The sequence below is a fragment of the Gopherus evgoodei genome, chromosome 2 (assembly GCF_007399415.2).
Source record: "Gopherus evgoodei ecotype Sinaloan lineage chromosome 2, rGopEvg1_v1.p, whole genome shotgun sequence".
Taxonomy (NCBI): Eukaryota; Metazoa; Chordata; order Testudines; family Testudinidae; genus Gopherus; species Gopherus evgoodei.
In genome coordinates, this window is record NC_044323.1 from 247,957,810 (window position 1) to 247,972,938 (window position 15,129).

General features: G+C 43.5%; 1 protein-coding gene across 8 annotated transcripts in view; it reads left to right on the forward strand.

The window, feature by feature from the left end:
* The window catches only part of LOC115646922 (carbonic anhydrase 3-like), a 98,981-nt gene that overhangs the window by 36,175 nt on the left and 47,677 nt on the right, over positions 1–15,129 (forward strand). The gene's annotated exons all lie outside the window — the stretch shown is intronic.

Here is a 15,129-nt window from a genome sequence, read left to right on the forward strand (position 1 = left end):
GCTCCTGCTTCTTGCCCTCTGGTCTTGTCCCTGCCCCTGTTCTCTGACTCTGACTCCGACTCTGATCCTTGGCTTGGCTCCCAGCTCCAGTTCTGGCTCCTGTTCCAACCACTAAGTCATGACCACCAAGCCCTGATCATGACACAATGTAGCCTTGACCTAGGAATGGATTGGGACTCAAGAGACCTGAGCCCTATTGCTGTTTAAAAAAAACCTAGCAGAGGTTGAGAGAGGGGAGGTAGTGTGAGCAAGGGATGGAAAGTATGTTCTTTGATTAGTTCTTCAAGTGGCTCTGCATATTCCCTCTTATGGGTATCCTGCCAACCCATGCTGCCTAACTGTGAAACCTTCTCCTAGCAGTGCTTGTTGAAACACAAACCCTTTCCTGCCCCTCCCTTCAGTGTTCATGAACATTCTGAGGTCGAGCCTATGTGAGTGGGTGCTGTGCTCCCTACCATCACATTTCCTTGTAGCTGCAAGTGCCCTACAGAGGTGAACTGTTTCAATTCTTCAGACCTGGGTTTTCTCTGAGATCATCAGACAGTGCCTTATCAGACTTTCATTTCTCTTCACCCTTTGGTGCCATTGTTATCTCCTGTAAGATTCATTGTGAATCTGAGGCTGGATCCAGAATTAGAAGAGGATCAAGATGGATTTAGAAGAATTGTGCCTTCTAGGTTTGTTCCAGCTAGAATTGGTTTGCTACAGTCCTTGTACTTCCCCATCCTATGGGTATGTTTCCAAATCCAAACTGTTAGAGATATTGGCAGTCCTGGGCTCCATGGCCTTATTGGGCCCTGTCTTGACAGTTTTGTGATTGTCCACAGTACGGATGGGGTAGTGTGGCTCCAGGTGAGAAGGCTCTGGTCTTAGTGATCTCTTCAGATATGATTGCCCCAGATCGCTTTACAGCCCAGACAATAGCACATAATACACTGTCTGAGGAAGAAGAGTTGGTTCATCTCCTGGAACAACAACAGGTGGCTTCAGAACTGGAGACAGAGTAGTCGCCTGGTGGAAAACGTGGGCATTGTTTCTGCTTCATCTACTTCAGATGATACATCACAATTACATGAGTTGGTGGATAGAAGAGCATCTAAGTTGAACTTACCTTCTGTTGCTACTGAAGAGACACTGCATCCAATATTTGACATCTTAGGAGCACCTTTGAGAGTAGGATCCCTTTAACTATTTTGAATGGACTCATGCAACCTGCTAAAGTAGTTTAGGCTTCTTCTGCGTCCCACCAGCCCATCGCTAAGATGGCACACTACCTGTATCAGCTCACACACAAGGGGTTTTTGTGTTTTCATACTTACCCTATGCCAAATTCTTGGCACTGGCATGAAATAGATCTAGGTCTGGTCATGACAATGGCCCTTGTGGTGGATTTCCTGACTCCAGATTGATTCTCAACTCTAGGTAGCAGTCTGGCATTGCAAGTTTCCACAGTATGATCACCACTTGCTTCTCTACTATTAGTCCAGCTCTCATTTTGGTTTCCCTGAACTGGAGAGCTAGAGTGAAATTAGCCCACAAATCCAGGAATGAGGCCTTGTGCATCGAAAAGTTCTGCAGCTTCTATTTGTCATCCCAAGATAATGTGATCCCACTGGTCAGTGCTTGTTTCTCGAGCCCAGAAGTGGCTCGCCATCATCTGCAGCTGCTCCATGAATGCCACCAACAACCTTGATTTGGTTCTCACTATGTCCCACAGCAATCTGTCCTCTGAGGAATCATCATTTTTCCCACTCATTCGGTTCTTCTTGCAACTCTACAAATACTCCAGGATTGCATGCCCCATGCTTGCAATGCTCATGACAATAGTGCAGAGCTGTGCAGGCTCTGTCAGAGACAGCAGCCCGTGAAGTGAGCAGGTTTGTGGGATTTTGAAAAAAGGCATGAAAATTGTGTGCTACAGATACAATTATGGGATGGTGATAGTTGCAAACTGGGAAGTTGACCCCATGCTCCTAGTCACCCTTGTGCGACCATTTTGGCCCCATCATGCACTGCCAAACTCCCCAAAAGTCAATGTGCTGAATGGTGGCGAGTTGCACAGTGGGATGCCTACACATGAACACAAGTACTCCTGGTAAGTACGTGCACTGCTGACACAAAGAGCCAAGTATGCCTATGCTCAAGCAATGTACTAATTGAAGCAGCTGTATGCTGACATATCTTGTGTCGACATAAGTTTGTAATGTAGACATGGTCTGATAGTAGTTACCAATGGTTCACATTCTGGAAGGGCATATCAGATGGGGTTCTGAAGGGATCCTTTCTGGGTCTGTTTTTGTTCAATGTATTCATAAATTATTTGCATAATGGCATAGAGAGTACACTTATAAAGTTTGCAGATGATATCAAACTGGGAGGGATAGCAAGTGCTTTGCAGGATAGGATTAAAATTCAAAATGATCTGGACAAACTGAAGAAATGGTCTTAAATAAATAGAATTAAATTCAAAAGGATAAATGCAAAGTACTCCACTCAGGAAGGAATAATCAATTGCCCAATGTAGTGAGGTGGCATGACCTCCCTCTGAACATGACAGGGAGGAACCGCTATGCTCCCCCTGGTGAGTAGAGCTGGAAGTGCAGGGGCAGGACAGGAAGTATAAAGAGACTCAGTTGAGACTAAGCCAGGGAAGGAAGCAGACATCTCAAGCCCTCTGCAGGACTCTGGACCAGGTCTACAGCCGTCCCATGCCATGGCACCGGAGGGAGCCGTGGATGAAGAGGAGTTACTGGGACTACTGTTGGCTGTCTAGCCGCTGAGGATATGTGGCCAACAGTGCCATGACAACAGATTGTGGTAGGAAGTAGCCCAGGGAAACCAGACATTAGTCTGGTTGTGGTGCCAGGAAGTGAGTCAGCGTGTTTCAGTGGGATCTCTGCTGACCTGGTAGCGAAATTACCCATCACTGCTAGGTCTCTGGACTGGGGTGGAGTAGGCTGGGCCTGAGTCCTCCAACCCCATGCTGCCAACCCCACCCCTAAGATGGTGGCCTACTCACCACAAGGCCATAAGGCCTGTGTCTTTTTTGTGGCTTGCCCCAGCCAGAAGGTTATTGGCTCCGACTGTGTTTGCTGTCTGCACCAGCCTGAAGGCTGAAGCTAGAAACTACCTATTACTCTGCCCCCCCCCCCAAGACTGTAATTGCTGTCTGCCCTAGCTAGGAGGCTTAGGCTAAAGTCTGCTCCCTGCTCTGCCCTGCCCAGAGGGCCAAGGCTGTAGACTGTAATTGCTGTCTGCTCCAGACTGAAGGCTGAAGTTAAAGACTGCTTGCTGGAGGCTGCCCCATACAGAGGGTGAGGGCCTGTAGACTGCTAATTGCCATCTGCCTGTCCAAGTGGCTGGGGTTATAGACTGTAGATTACTCTGCCCACCTAGGGTGTCAGAATGAGAGACTGGTGACTGACAGTTATGGTGGCCTGCCACAGTGACCCAGAAGGGCCTCCCTCTGAACCTCACAGGGAAAAACAACTACACACAACTACAAAATGGGAAATGACTGCCTAGGAAGGAACCCTGAAGAAAAGAGTCTGGGGGTTATAGTGGATCACAAACTAAACATGAATCAACAGTGTAATATTGTTCCCAGAAAAAGCAAATATCATTTTGGGATGCGTTAACAGTAGTGTTGTAAACAAGATATGAGATATATTTCTTCCGCTCTGCTCAGCACTAATAAAGCATCAACTGGAGGACTCTGTCCAGTTCTGGGCACCACACTTTGGGAAAGATGTGGAAAAACTGGAGAAAATTCAGAGGAGAGCAACAAAAATGATTAAAGGTCTAGAAAATTTGACCTCTGAGGAAAGATTGAGAAAACTGGGTTTGTCTAATCTTGAGAAGAGAAGACTGGGTGGGGCAGGGGGGGGGGGCAATAACAGTCTTCAAATACGTAAAAGGTTGTTATAAAGAGGAGGGTCATAAATTGTTTTCCTTATCACTGAGGACAGGAGAAGAAATAGTGGGCTTAAATTGCAGAAATGGAGATTTAGGTTAGATGTTAGGAAAAACTTCCTAACTGTCAGAGTCATTAAGCACTGGTACAAATTACCTAGGGAGGTTGTAGAAGCTTCATCACTGGAGATTTTTAAGAACATGTTAGACAAACACTTGTCTAGATAATACTTAAACCTGTTTAAATGCAGGGGACTGGACTAGATGACCTATATTGAGGTCCCTTCTAGTTCTACATTTCTGTGATTCTATGATTCTATGATCAGAAAAGACTTACCAATGGTATCTTCACAGAAGGTCAGAATGTGGCAAAATATGCTGTCATGACTTCTTTAAATGTTTCTGATACAGCAGCTGGGGCTTTAGTGTCTGCTGTCACTCTTAGAAGGCATGCATAGTTAAGATCTTCATTGGCTATGAGCATTAGATTTAAAGTTAAGGACCTCCCTTGGAGGGTGATGGTCTGTTTAGTAATAAACAAACAAATAAACTTTTGGAGAAATGAAAAGGACCAGATCTACTGCTTGATTACTTGGTTTATGTTCTGTTGCTAAAAGGAGACCACCTACTTCTTTTTTTTTCTCTTACAAGAGGCAATTTTATCCACAATCATCTTCAGATTTCTTCACTCAAAGGCAGCAGCAACTGCTAAATCAACAACCTCCTTCTTTTCCATCTCAACAATAAAGGAAGACTTGTAGATCAAGGTCAAAGCAAACTGATCCATCACCTTCTTCACTGAATATGCAGCCCCAGATTTGATATGAGAGTCAAGAGTTGTGGACCAACTGGCAAAATTTCTTTCTACCCTTTGTCTGGATACAGACTTGTTCATTTTGTCAGCAATTGGAGGCTTGTTTATTGGACAAATCGATCCTAAAAATAATATAAGTATTATGCAATACAGTTCAAAATACCACCTCCTTTTAATTTCCTCTGCACTTCCCTTTTCAGGTAACTATCACATGAAGTTGTTCTTCTGCCAGAAGTTCAGAAATTGCTTCCGATGGGAAATGTAGAGGAAGTTCCCAAAAATCTAAGGGGTCAAGGCTTTTATTTACGATATTTCCTGGTGCAGAAAAAAAGATGTGGATTTCCATTCAATTTTAGATTTAAGAACATTTAACACATTCATCCAGAAATTTTGGTTTTGAATCATAAATCTATTCTCCATCATTCTCTCAATCTCAAGCATAGATTGGTTTGTAACTCTCTATTTAAAGGATGTATATTTCTATTTGGCCAAGTCATTTGAAGTACTTCCATTTTGTGGGGGACGGAGACATTTTCAGTACAAGGTCCTACCATTCGATCTTTCTGCAGTGCCAAGAGACTTTACAAAGGGCCTTTTGAGGTAGTGGCACATCTCAGAAAACTGGGTATCTTTTTTTACCCATACTTAGATGATTTGCTGCTATAGTCAATTCGTGTGAGGATCTGTTGATACACATTCAGTTTCCAACTTCCCCTCTTACAGATTTAGGACTGCTTCTAAATGTGAAGTTGCCAAATCTCTTTGCAACTCAGAGAATTCTCTTTATAGGATTGGTACTGGACTCAGAAGCAGGAAGAGCTTCCCTTGCAGAGGAAATATTTCTGAAGATAGTGTGATCTATTTCAAAGATTCATCGTTATCAAACCCAGAAAGATATATTTTCGTTTTTGGTCTGAGGTGTCTCATGACAGCGACTACTTATGTCATTCTATTTGCAAATCTCAGAATGAGGCCAATGAAACATTGGTTGGCATGAATTTATAAACCAAACCTGAACAATGTTCATATGCTAGTCAACATGCCACAGACTCATTGATGGAGTGGGCAAACAGAGCCAATGACTGGTGCTCTGAAGAGAGTTGGTCATGATAACCTCAGATGCATCAGACAGTAGATGGGGAACTCACTTGGGCTCTCTGACAGTTCAAGATTAGTACAGTCAGTCCATCTTGGACACTATCTAATGCATTAGTGAGAGGGCCTTCTGTATGCTTTCCCTCCTTTCCCATTAATTTGAAAGTGGTGAGGAAGATAAGAAAGGACAAGGTGAGGCTGATCCTGGTTGCACCAGCGTGGTGAGACAGCAATGGTATATGGACCTGCTTTAGGTGTCAGAGGTGGAATACAAACTGCTTCCCTTGTCTCTGGACCTGTTGCCTCAGCAACATGACAGAATTCTTTATCCAGATCCCCACTCTCTTCATCTGACAGCCTGGGCTATTGGACCCTGACTAACACTGAGTGGTTCTGTTCTTTGTTGGTTCAGAATGTACTGCTTAACTTTAGAAAACATTACAAGGAAATGTTAATGACTAGATTTTTGGATTCAGGAAAATCTGAGTCACAAGATACAGCTTCTGTTCCTAGAATTTTGGAATATTTGATGGATCTAAAGTCTGAGGGGTTATCTGATTCCTTTCTGACAACTCTTTCAGTTTATCTTGTTTTGACTGATGGCAGGTATGCATACTTCCATCTTTTCATGTTCTCTGTATGTATAAATATCTCCTGTCTGTGTGTTCCATTCTGTGCATCTGAAGAAGTGAGCTGTAGCTCACGAAAGCTCATGCTGAAATAAATTTGTTCGTCTCTAAGGTGCCACAAGTACTCCTGTTCTTTTTGCAGATCATTATTTGTGCATCGCATGGTCAAAAGTTTTCTGAAGGGTGTAATGAGGGTGTGCCTTTGCTCCTTTTTTCTTTTCCTGCAGAAACTGCACAGATTCCACTAGTTGTGCATTCACAATGGCATTTATTTTGAGTTCTCTCCACCAATATCTCTGCGGTCCCCATGCAACAGTCTATTTACAATATCTTCTGTGCTTTTGGTCTTCCTTCCCTGTGTGACTGGATTCAACTAGCCCTGTTTCTTTTTTTCTATCTGTCTCTCTCTCTCTCTCCCATGACTCTTCTTCCCTGTGCCTCCATATCAGATTTGGGTTGATGGCTAATTGGCTCTATATTCCACCAAACCCAACAGCCTGATTATCTAATTACCTCAAACAGCTTTCTTTGGGGAACTAATTGACCTCTAAGTGATCACTGTGCATGCTCACTTGTTCACTCCTTGCACTGTCATAGAGGGGTTATCTAACATAGGGGTCCTCAACCTTTTTCGTTCTGAGCCTTTCCGCCCCCCACAACATGCAATAAAAATTCCACTGCCCACCTGTGCCACTGCAACTGCTTTTCTGCATACAAAAGCCAGGGCTGGCATTGGGATAGCAAGTAGGGCAGTTGCCTGGGGCCCCACACTGCAGGGGCCCCCACAAAGCTACATTGCTTAGGCTTTGGCTTTCTGCTGTGGGTCCCAGCAAGTCTTAATTCTGGCCCTGCTTGATGGACCCCCTGAAACCAGTTTATGGCCCCCTAGGGGGCCCTGGACCCCTGGTTGAGAACTATTGATCAACATACATTCTCCCCCCGCCCCCCCTGTAAGAGACCTAGTTCCAGTGGGTGATCTTTATTTGTTTTTATCTATGTTTATGAAGTCATCTTTTGAATTGTTGGCATAGCATACTTTATTTTAATAATCTATTAAGATGGTAATTGTTGTAGTTATAACATAGCCAGAAGAAGGAGTGATTTGTGTGCATTTATGGAAGACCTGCCTTTGGCTATTTTTTCAAAAAATAAGGGGGTTCTCAAACCTAATCCCAGGTGTTTACCGAAAATAGTATGTGTTTCACATCAGTCAAACAATAAATGTACCAGTGTTCTTTCCAAAGTCACATTCTAATAAAGGGGAATCTGCTCTCCATACTTTATTTGCTAGAAGGGTTCTAGCATATTATTCAAATCAAACTAAAGATTTTAGGAAGTCTCCAAGGTTATTTGTTTCTTATACTAAGAATCATATGGGGTATAATGTACCTGCTCATGTTATTTACAGATGGGTAAAACAATGTATCCTTGAATGTTATAAATTAGTAGCAGTCCCTGTACCTAATGGCTTAAGATCTCATTCTTTTAGCGCAGTGTCAGTGTCTTTTACTTGTCTTAAACATGTTCGTGTTGGGAAAAGTTGTAAGGCTGCTGCTTGGAAGTCATTTTATGTTTACTAAATATATGCTTTGGATTTGGCTTCTAGAGTGGATGCTAGGTTTGATGGAGCTCTGTTTAAGTCACTATTTGATTAGGAGCCCATTCCCACCTCCTGAGTTTTTCAGAACTGCTTGCCAAACTAGCAAATATGCAAAGCCACTTGAAGACAAAATGAAGGTTACTTACTTATAACTGGAGTTCTTCAAGGCGGTGCTGCATATTTGCACCCACCCTCTCCCCTCTCTTTCTCAGAGTCCTATCTTAGTTTTCTTTGGGTCAGCTTAGAAAGGAACTGAGACAGCAGAAGGCAAAGCACCTCCTTATATTACTTTGCCATCAGAATATTTATGAACGCTGAGGGGTTGTTGTGTGCTCTCCAATAGGCACTGCTTGGAGAAAGTTCCTCTGTTAGTCAGCACTGGTCGGTGCATTACCCATAAGTGTGGCTATGCAGAGTCATCTGGAAGAACTCCAGTCACAGGTAAATAGCCTTCATATTTGAAAGATGGCGCTTTGAGGCAGAGATATACACAAATGTTATTCAGATGCCCAAAACTGCAGAGAAGAACACTCACCAGCAGTGGTGAAATTGTTTGTGGGGCTGGCAAATTTTGTGCATCTGGTGTGAGACTCAGACATTTAGCATCCCTGTCACACCTGCCCACATCCCAGCTGCAAGCACTTGCATTAAGCAGAACTGTGAGCAGGCAGCTGCACCAACTTCTCCTAGCCACCAGAAGCCATGTGGGGCCAGACTAAAAGTGGCCTCAGCTTCCCTTGCTACCAGAAAACCTCAAATGTAATGCAACATTTGTTTGTAAGGGTTGTATCTAATTTTATACTTTATATCTAAGATCCTCAGATTTAATGTTTTGTTTGATCAGAAGTCTCATATTCATTTGTATGCAGAAAGAACCTATATTTTCCTTACACACTTGTCTGCAGAGCTTGTGTGCAAATTTATGTTGCTAGAGCCTGGAGGATGGTCCAGCTAGGTGCTGTTCTTACAGATTCATAGAGTCATAGTATAAAGTAATAGAAGCTAGAAATAGAAAAGTCATCTAGTTCATCTCTGCCAATGCAGGATTATTCCCTGTTGTATTTCTACTAGTGCTTTGTTCAGCCTAACATTAAATGGTCAAAGGGAGAAGGGACACACATTACTTGACCACCATTTTATTCCTCTATATCCCTCTTCTCCATTCAGGTGGCATTTTTTTGGCTAGCATCATAAGACTGAAGTTAATGCCCCTGTGCAATTCGTAGACAAGGGAAGATATTAAAGTACCATGTACCTCTCATCTTTCATAGCCCAAATGTTTTTTCTTTTTAATGGTCCTGGCTTCCACATGTAAATCCTAAATGTTATACACTTTTCATTCTGTGAAGTTTCCTGTCTCTTGAATGAGAGAGTATCAACAAAGCACATATTTTCCTCAGTCTCAGTGGAGCTCAGCGTGGCTATCAGGAGCTATAGCATCTCTACATTTATAGCTAAAGAAATGCTACTGGCCCTGGAAAAAACAAAGGAAAGTTGCTGACTTGGTGCCCAACAATGTGTGTGAGATCTATAATTGAAACACTGATTTCATGGCAGCTGTAGTAGAAGGTACAGTGATGTAAGATTAGAAATAATTCCTTCTATGCCTAATGTCATGGAGTACTTTGCTGTACTTTCTGCTAAGTAGCTATAAAAAAAAAGACATGCAGCTAAAGCCTATTGTATATGAAATTGAGGATTTAGAAAACGGCCAGATAGAAGAGCACAGATGAAAAATTATTACTGAAGATGACTATGCAAAATTAAATACTGAGACTTTTTAACACAGAAGTACCAGTATATATTTCAGGTTGCTGCCAATGTAATGAAATATCTACCTTTAACTGCAGCCCAGCACATGATCTGTAGACCATTGCAGCACATGAAAACAATGAGATATTTGAGAGCTACTGAACCGTGTTGATTTTTATAGTGGATCAGTTTTAAATCCTGCAATATGGGTGTTCCAGTACTAAATAACTGATACTTAGCACTTATGTATCTCCTGTCATGTGTAAAGCAGTTTACAGCTATCTAATTAATTCACAATGGCCCTGTGAAAGACAAACCCAAGAAAGAAACCAACAGGACTTCACTGGCCATCACATACAGTCCTCAGCTAAAACCTCTCCAACGCATCATCGGGGATCTACAACCCATCCTGGACAATGATCCCACACTTTCACAGGCCTTGGGTGGCAGGCGAGTCCTCAGCCACAGACAACCTGCCAACCTGAAACATGTTCTCACCAGTAACTGCACACCGCGCCATAGTAACTCTAGCTCAGGAACCAATCCATGCAACAAACCTCGATGCCAACTCTGTCCACATATCTACACCAGCGACACCATCGCAGGACCTAACCAGATCAGCCACACCATCACCGCTTCATTCACCTGCACGTCCACCAATGTAATATACGCCATCATATGCCAGCAATGCCCCTCTGCTATGTACATCGGCCAGACTGGAAAGTCTCTACGGAAAAGGATAAATGGACACAAATCAGACATTAGGAATGGCAACATACAAAAACCTGGAGGAGAACACTTCAGCCTCCCTGGCCACATTATAGCAGACCTTAAGGTGGCCATCCTGCAGCAAAAAAACTTCAGGACCAGACTTCAAAGAGAAACTGCTGAGCTTCAGTTCATCTGCAAATTTGATACCATCAGCTCAGGATTAAACAAAGACTGTGAATGGCTTGCCAACTACAAAACCAGTTTCTCCTCCCTTGGTTTTCACACCTCAACTGCTAGAACAGGGCCTCATCCTCCCTGATTGAACTAACCTCGTTATCTCTAGCTTGCCTGCTTATATATACCTGCTCCTGGAAATTTCCACTACATGCATCTGAAGAAATGGGTATCCACCCACGAAAGCTCATGCTCCAAAACGTCTGTTAGTCTATAAGGTGCCACAGGATTCTTTGCTGCTTTTACAGATCCAGACTAACACAGCTACCCCTCTGATACCTGTGAAATAGGTGAAACATTATTATCTTCCTTCTACAGACAGAGGATCTGAGGCACCAAGAGACTGAGTGATATGCCCAAATCCTCAGAGAATGTCAGTGTTGGAACTGGGATTAGAAGTGAGGGGTGCTGGTTTTCTATTCATGCCCAAATGATGAACTTGTTCCTTTCTGTATAATTATGATGTACTGGGGGAAAATCACAGACATCTGCATGAGGTGTTGCTAAGTGTGAGTAATATATACTGCAGTAGTCTAAAGGCTTTAGCTTTGATTGCTTTAAGATTTTTTACAGGTTTTTCCTCCTTAGGGATTCTTAATTTATTTTGATGTATTTTTTTTTCTCCATTCCAATTTAGCATATTTTTAGAGTAGTGAAACAAGAATCAGTAAGGTCTTCTCTAGATTACAACATTTTATTCAGTTTCTAACTAGTTTTAAAACTCAACTCAATGCATGGCTCATGTCCTCAAAACTGTACATCTCCCATCTATAACGGTGTAGCTGATCTTTCTGTAGGGAAAGGCATGATTGTCAGAATCAGTCTAGAATGGGTATTTTACTGTGATGAAAGCAATGTCTAGCCATGTTCAAGTAACTGTGAGCCAGTCGGCCAACTTCCCAGATCTCTCTGACAGGTCATCACAAAGTGATCTGTATTCAGGTCTTTCTAAAACTCTAATTCTTCCCAACTATCCCACAGGATAATACTGCGTATGTAACAAGGAAGCCGGGGTGTCATAAACAGATAGTTAAGGGTTAATGTCTCTTTTACCTGTAAAGGGTTAAGAAGCTCAGTAAACCTGGCTGACACCTGACCAGAGGACCAATAAGGGGACAAGATACTTTCAAATCTTGGTGGAGGGAAGTCTTTGTTTGTGCTCTTTGTTTTGGGTGTTGTTCGCTCTTGGGACTAAGAGGGACCAGATGTCCATCCAGGCTCTCCAAATTTTTCTGAATCAGTTTCTCATGTTTCAAACTTGTAAGTAGCCAGGCAAGGCGGATTAGTTTTAATTTTGTTTTTCTCAACTTGTAAATGTCCATTTTTGCTGAGAGGATTTTACCTCTGCTTGCTGTAACTTTGAAACTAAGGCTAGAGGGGGCTTCTCTGGGCTATATGAATCTGATTACCCTGTAAAGTATTTTCCATCCTGATTTTACAGAGATGATTTTTTTTTTACTTTTCTTTCTTTAATTAAAAGCTTTCTTTTTAAGGACCTGATTGATTTTTCCTTGTTTTAAGATCCAAAGGGATTGGATCTGGACTCACCAGGGTTTGGTGGGGGGAAAGGAGGAGGGATGGTTAATTTCTCCTTGTTTTAAGATCCAAGGGGTTTGGATCTGTGTTCACCAGGGAATTGGTGAAGCCTCTCAAGGCTGCCCGGGGAGGGGAAGGTTTTTTTAGGGGGGGACAAGAAGTGATCCAGACACTGAAATTTCTGGATGGTGGCAGAGTTACCAGATCTAAGCTAGTAATTAAGCTTAGAAGTGTCCATGCAGGTCCCCACATTTGTGCCCTAAAGTTCAGAGTAGGGAAAGAACCACGACAGGGGGATTGATTCAACAACTTGACAGCCATAGCAAGGCACAGCAAGCACCTCAGCATTCATTTTTGCTGGTAGATGGACTGTTGTGCTAGCAATTATCTGAAACCTCCTGTCTAAAAATGGCTAAGCCATCAGTGTGCACTAAATCTGATAGTATGATGAGCATCTTGCTTGCTTTCCAGATGAAGGAGAGTAACAAGCAAATCTGAGCTCAGCAAAGTGAAATCAGCAGCAGATTTCTGTCACTAAATGTGACTTTAACTGAAGTATCAACCAATGCCTCATAAAAATCAATGTAATTCAACTTAGTATCACAAAGTGAAAGACCCAGCAAGGGACCATTTGCCCCTTTTATGAAGAACTGAGCAGGATCCTCTGCACCAGATTTAACTCTGACACTGTTTATATGGTCAAGGGTTTTGTTCTCCTTCTCCTCTGATAAGGGGGCTGCTGATGATGATTGTGAGGAAGAAAAGGTGTCCTCAGCCATAATAGATATCATGATGTTTATTATAGCTGTGGGTGGGGCAGTATAGGAACTGGCGTTTGGAGTGCTGAAGTTTGGGGTTCGTGATAGCTCTGGGGACTATTGATAGTGGCACTCATAGGACAACAACATAAGCACCTAGACCAGGGGTAGGCAACTTATGGCACGGGTGCTGAAGGCGGCATGCGAGCTGATTTTCAGTGGCACTCACACTGCCTGAGTCCTGGCCACCGGTCCAGGGGGCTCTGCATTTTATTTAATTTAAAATGAAGCTTCTTAAACATTTTAAAAACCTTATTTACTTTATATACAACAATAGTTTAGTTATATATTATAGACTTATAGAAAGAGACCTTCTAAGAATGTTAAAATGTATTACCAGCACGCAAAACCTTAAATTAGAGTGAATGAATGAAGACTCGGCACACCATTTCTGAAAGGTTGCCGACCCCTGACCTAGACTGACATATTCATTGCTCAGTAATATTGCACTACCACATCCAAACTCTAAGTCCGGTCACTGCTGCCATTGCACTAGTTGAAGCACCAGCTAATAACAGAGGGAGTGTGTTGATGTCATTCCTTGGCATACTGCTGCCTGTTCAAATTTTCCTGCTCCTGTAACTCTGTACAAATGCAGCACAAAGAGTAACACCAGTCCCAGCCTCCAACCACAGTGGCTGGCCCAAATGTCCTAGCTCCCCATTAGTTCAGCACATCAAGGCCACCCATACTGTTTGTTCTTATGGTGAAGCAACCTGCAATTAGGAAGCGTTGTGGCGTACTCAGAAAATACTCTCTTCCCGTTATCTGGACCAACCATGATGGCATCTAAATCCAATACATTTAAAACCACTAAAGTATCAAAAAGTTAATCAGTATGTTTATGCTTTCTGGGATCAATCCTGTAAGGTTCTGAGTACTTTGGTCCACTCTCCAAAGTACTTCACACACTTCACTTTAAGCATGTGGGTAGTCCCACTGAAAGTTCAATATTTACAGTGACAGACAGTGTTTGAATGACAAGTGTCCACTGAAACTTGCTGCTCAGAGAGGTCACAGGGAAATAAATATATATGAAAATAATTGAATGTAGGTGTCTGCCTCTTGGGTCTGATATATCAGGGTCACATCTGAGCAGGGTTGGTGCAAGGAAGTTTAGCGCCCTAGGCAAAACTTGTACCTTGCGCCCCCCCCAGCCCAGGCCTGTGGCAGCTCCCCATCCCCCCTCTGCCCTGAGGTGCCCCCACACCCCATGGCAACTCACCCCTCCGGGGAGCCGTGCAGCACCTCCCCACCCCAGCTCACCTCTGCTCCGCCTCCTCCCCGAGTACGCCACCCTTGCTCTAATTCTCCCCCCCCCCAGGCTTGAGGCACCAGTCAGCTGTTTGGCACCGCAAGCCTGGGAGGCAGGAGAATTAGAGCCGGTGGTGGCATGCTTGGGGAGGATGTGGAGCAGAGGTGAGTTGGGATGGGGAGCCCTGTAGCAGTTCCCCCTCCGCCCTGAGGCGCCCCCTCCCCACGGCAGCTCCCCACCTCCCCGGCCCAGGGAGCCCATGCAGCACTCTAATTCTCCTCCCAGCCTTGCTGTGCCAAACAGCTGATTGGTGCTGCAAGCCTGGGAGGCGGGAGAAGTGGAGCAGCGACCACACGCTCGGGGAGGAACCACTGTAAAAAAAATTGGGGGCACTGCTTTTTGGTGCCCCCAAATCTTGGCACCCTAGGCAACCACCTAGTTCACCTTAATGGTAGCACCAGCCCTGCATCTGAGATTAGATAAAGTTCAAAGACAATGTTGATAGATGTTTCCCCGTCTCAGCCAAATTTATAGGGCTGCTGGTTTTTGGTGTGTTGCAAACATACATTGAACATGTGTTGCATGTTGTTATCTTGCTCCACTCAAAGCTCTGCAACCTTCACAGAAAGAGAAATGCACTGATAGGTTGGTAGGTATTTAAGACAAACCTGCTTTGGCAGCCAGCAACCAGAAGCAAGTGCCAAGCCCCAATCTTTTGTGTGTTTGTGTGTATAATGCTCCAAATAATTTCTAGGGAAAGAAAAACTTTAAAT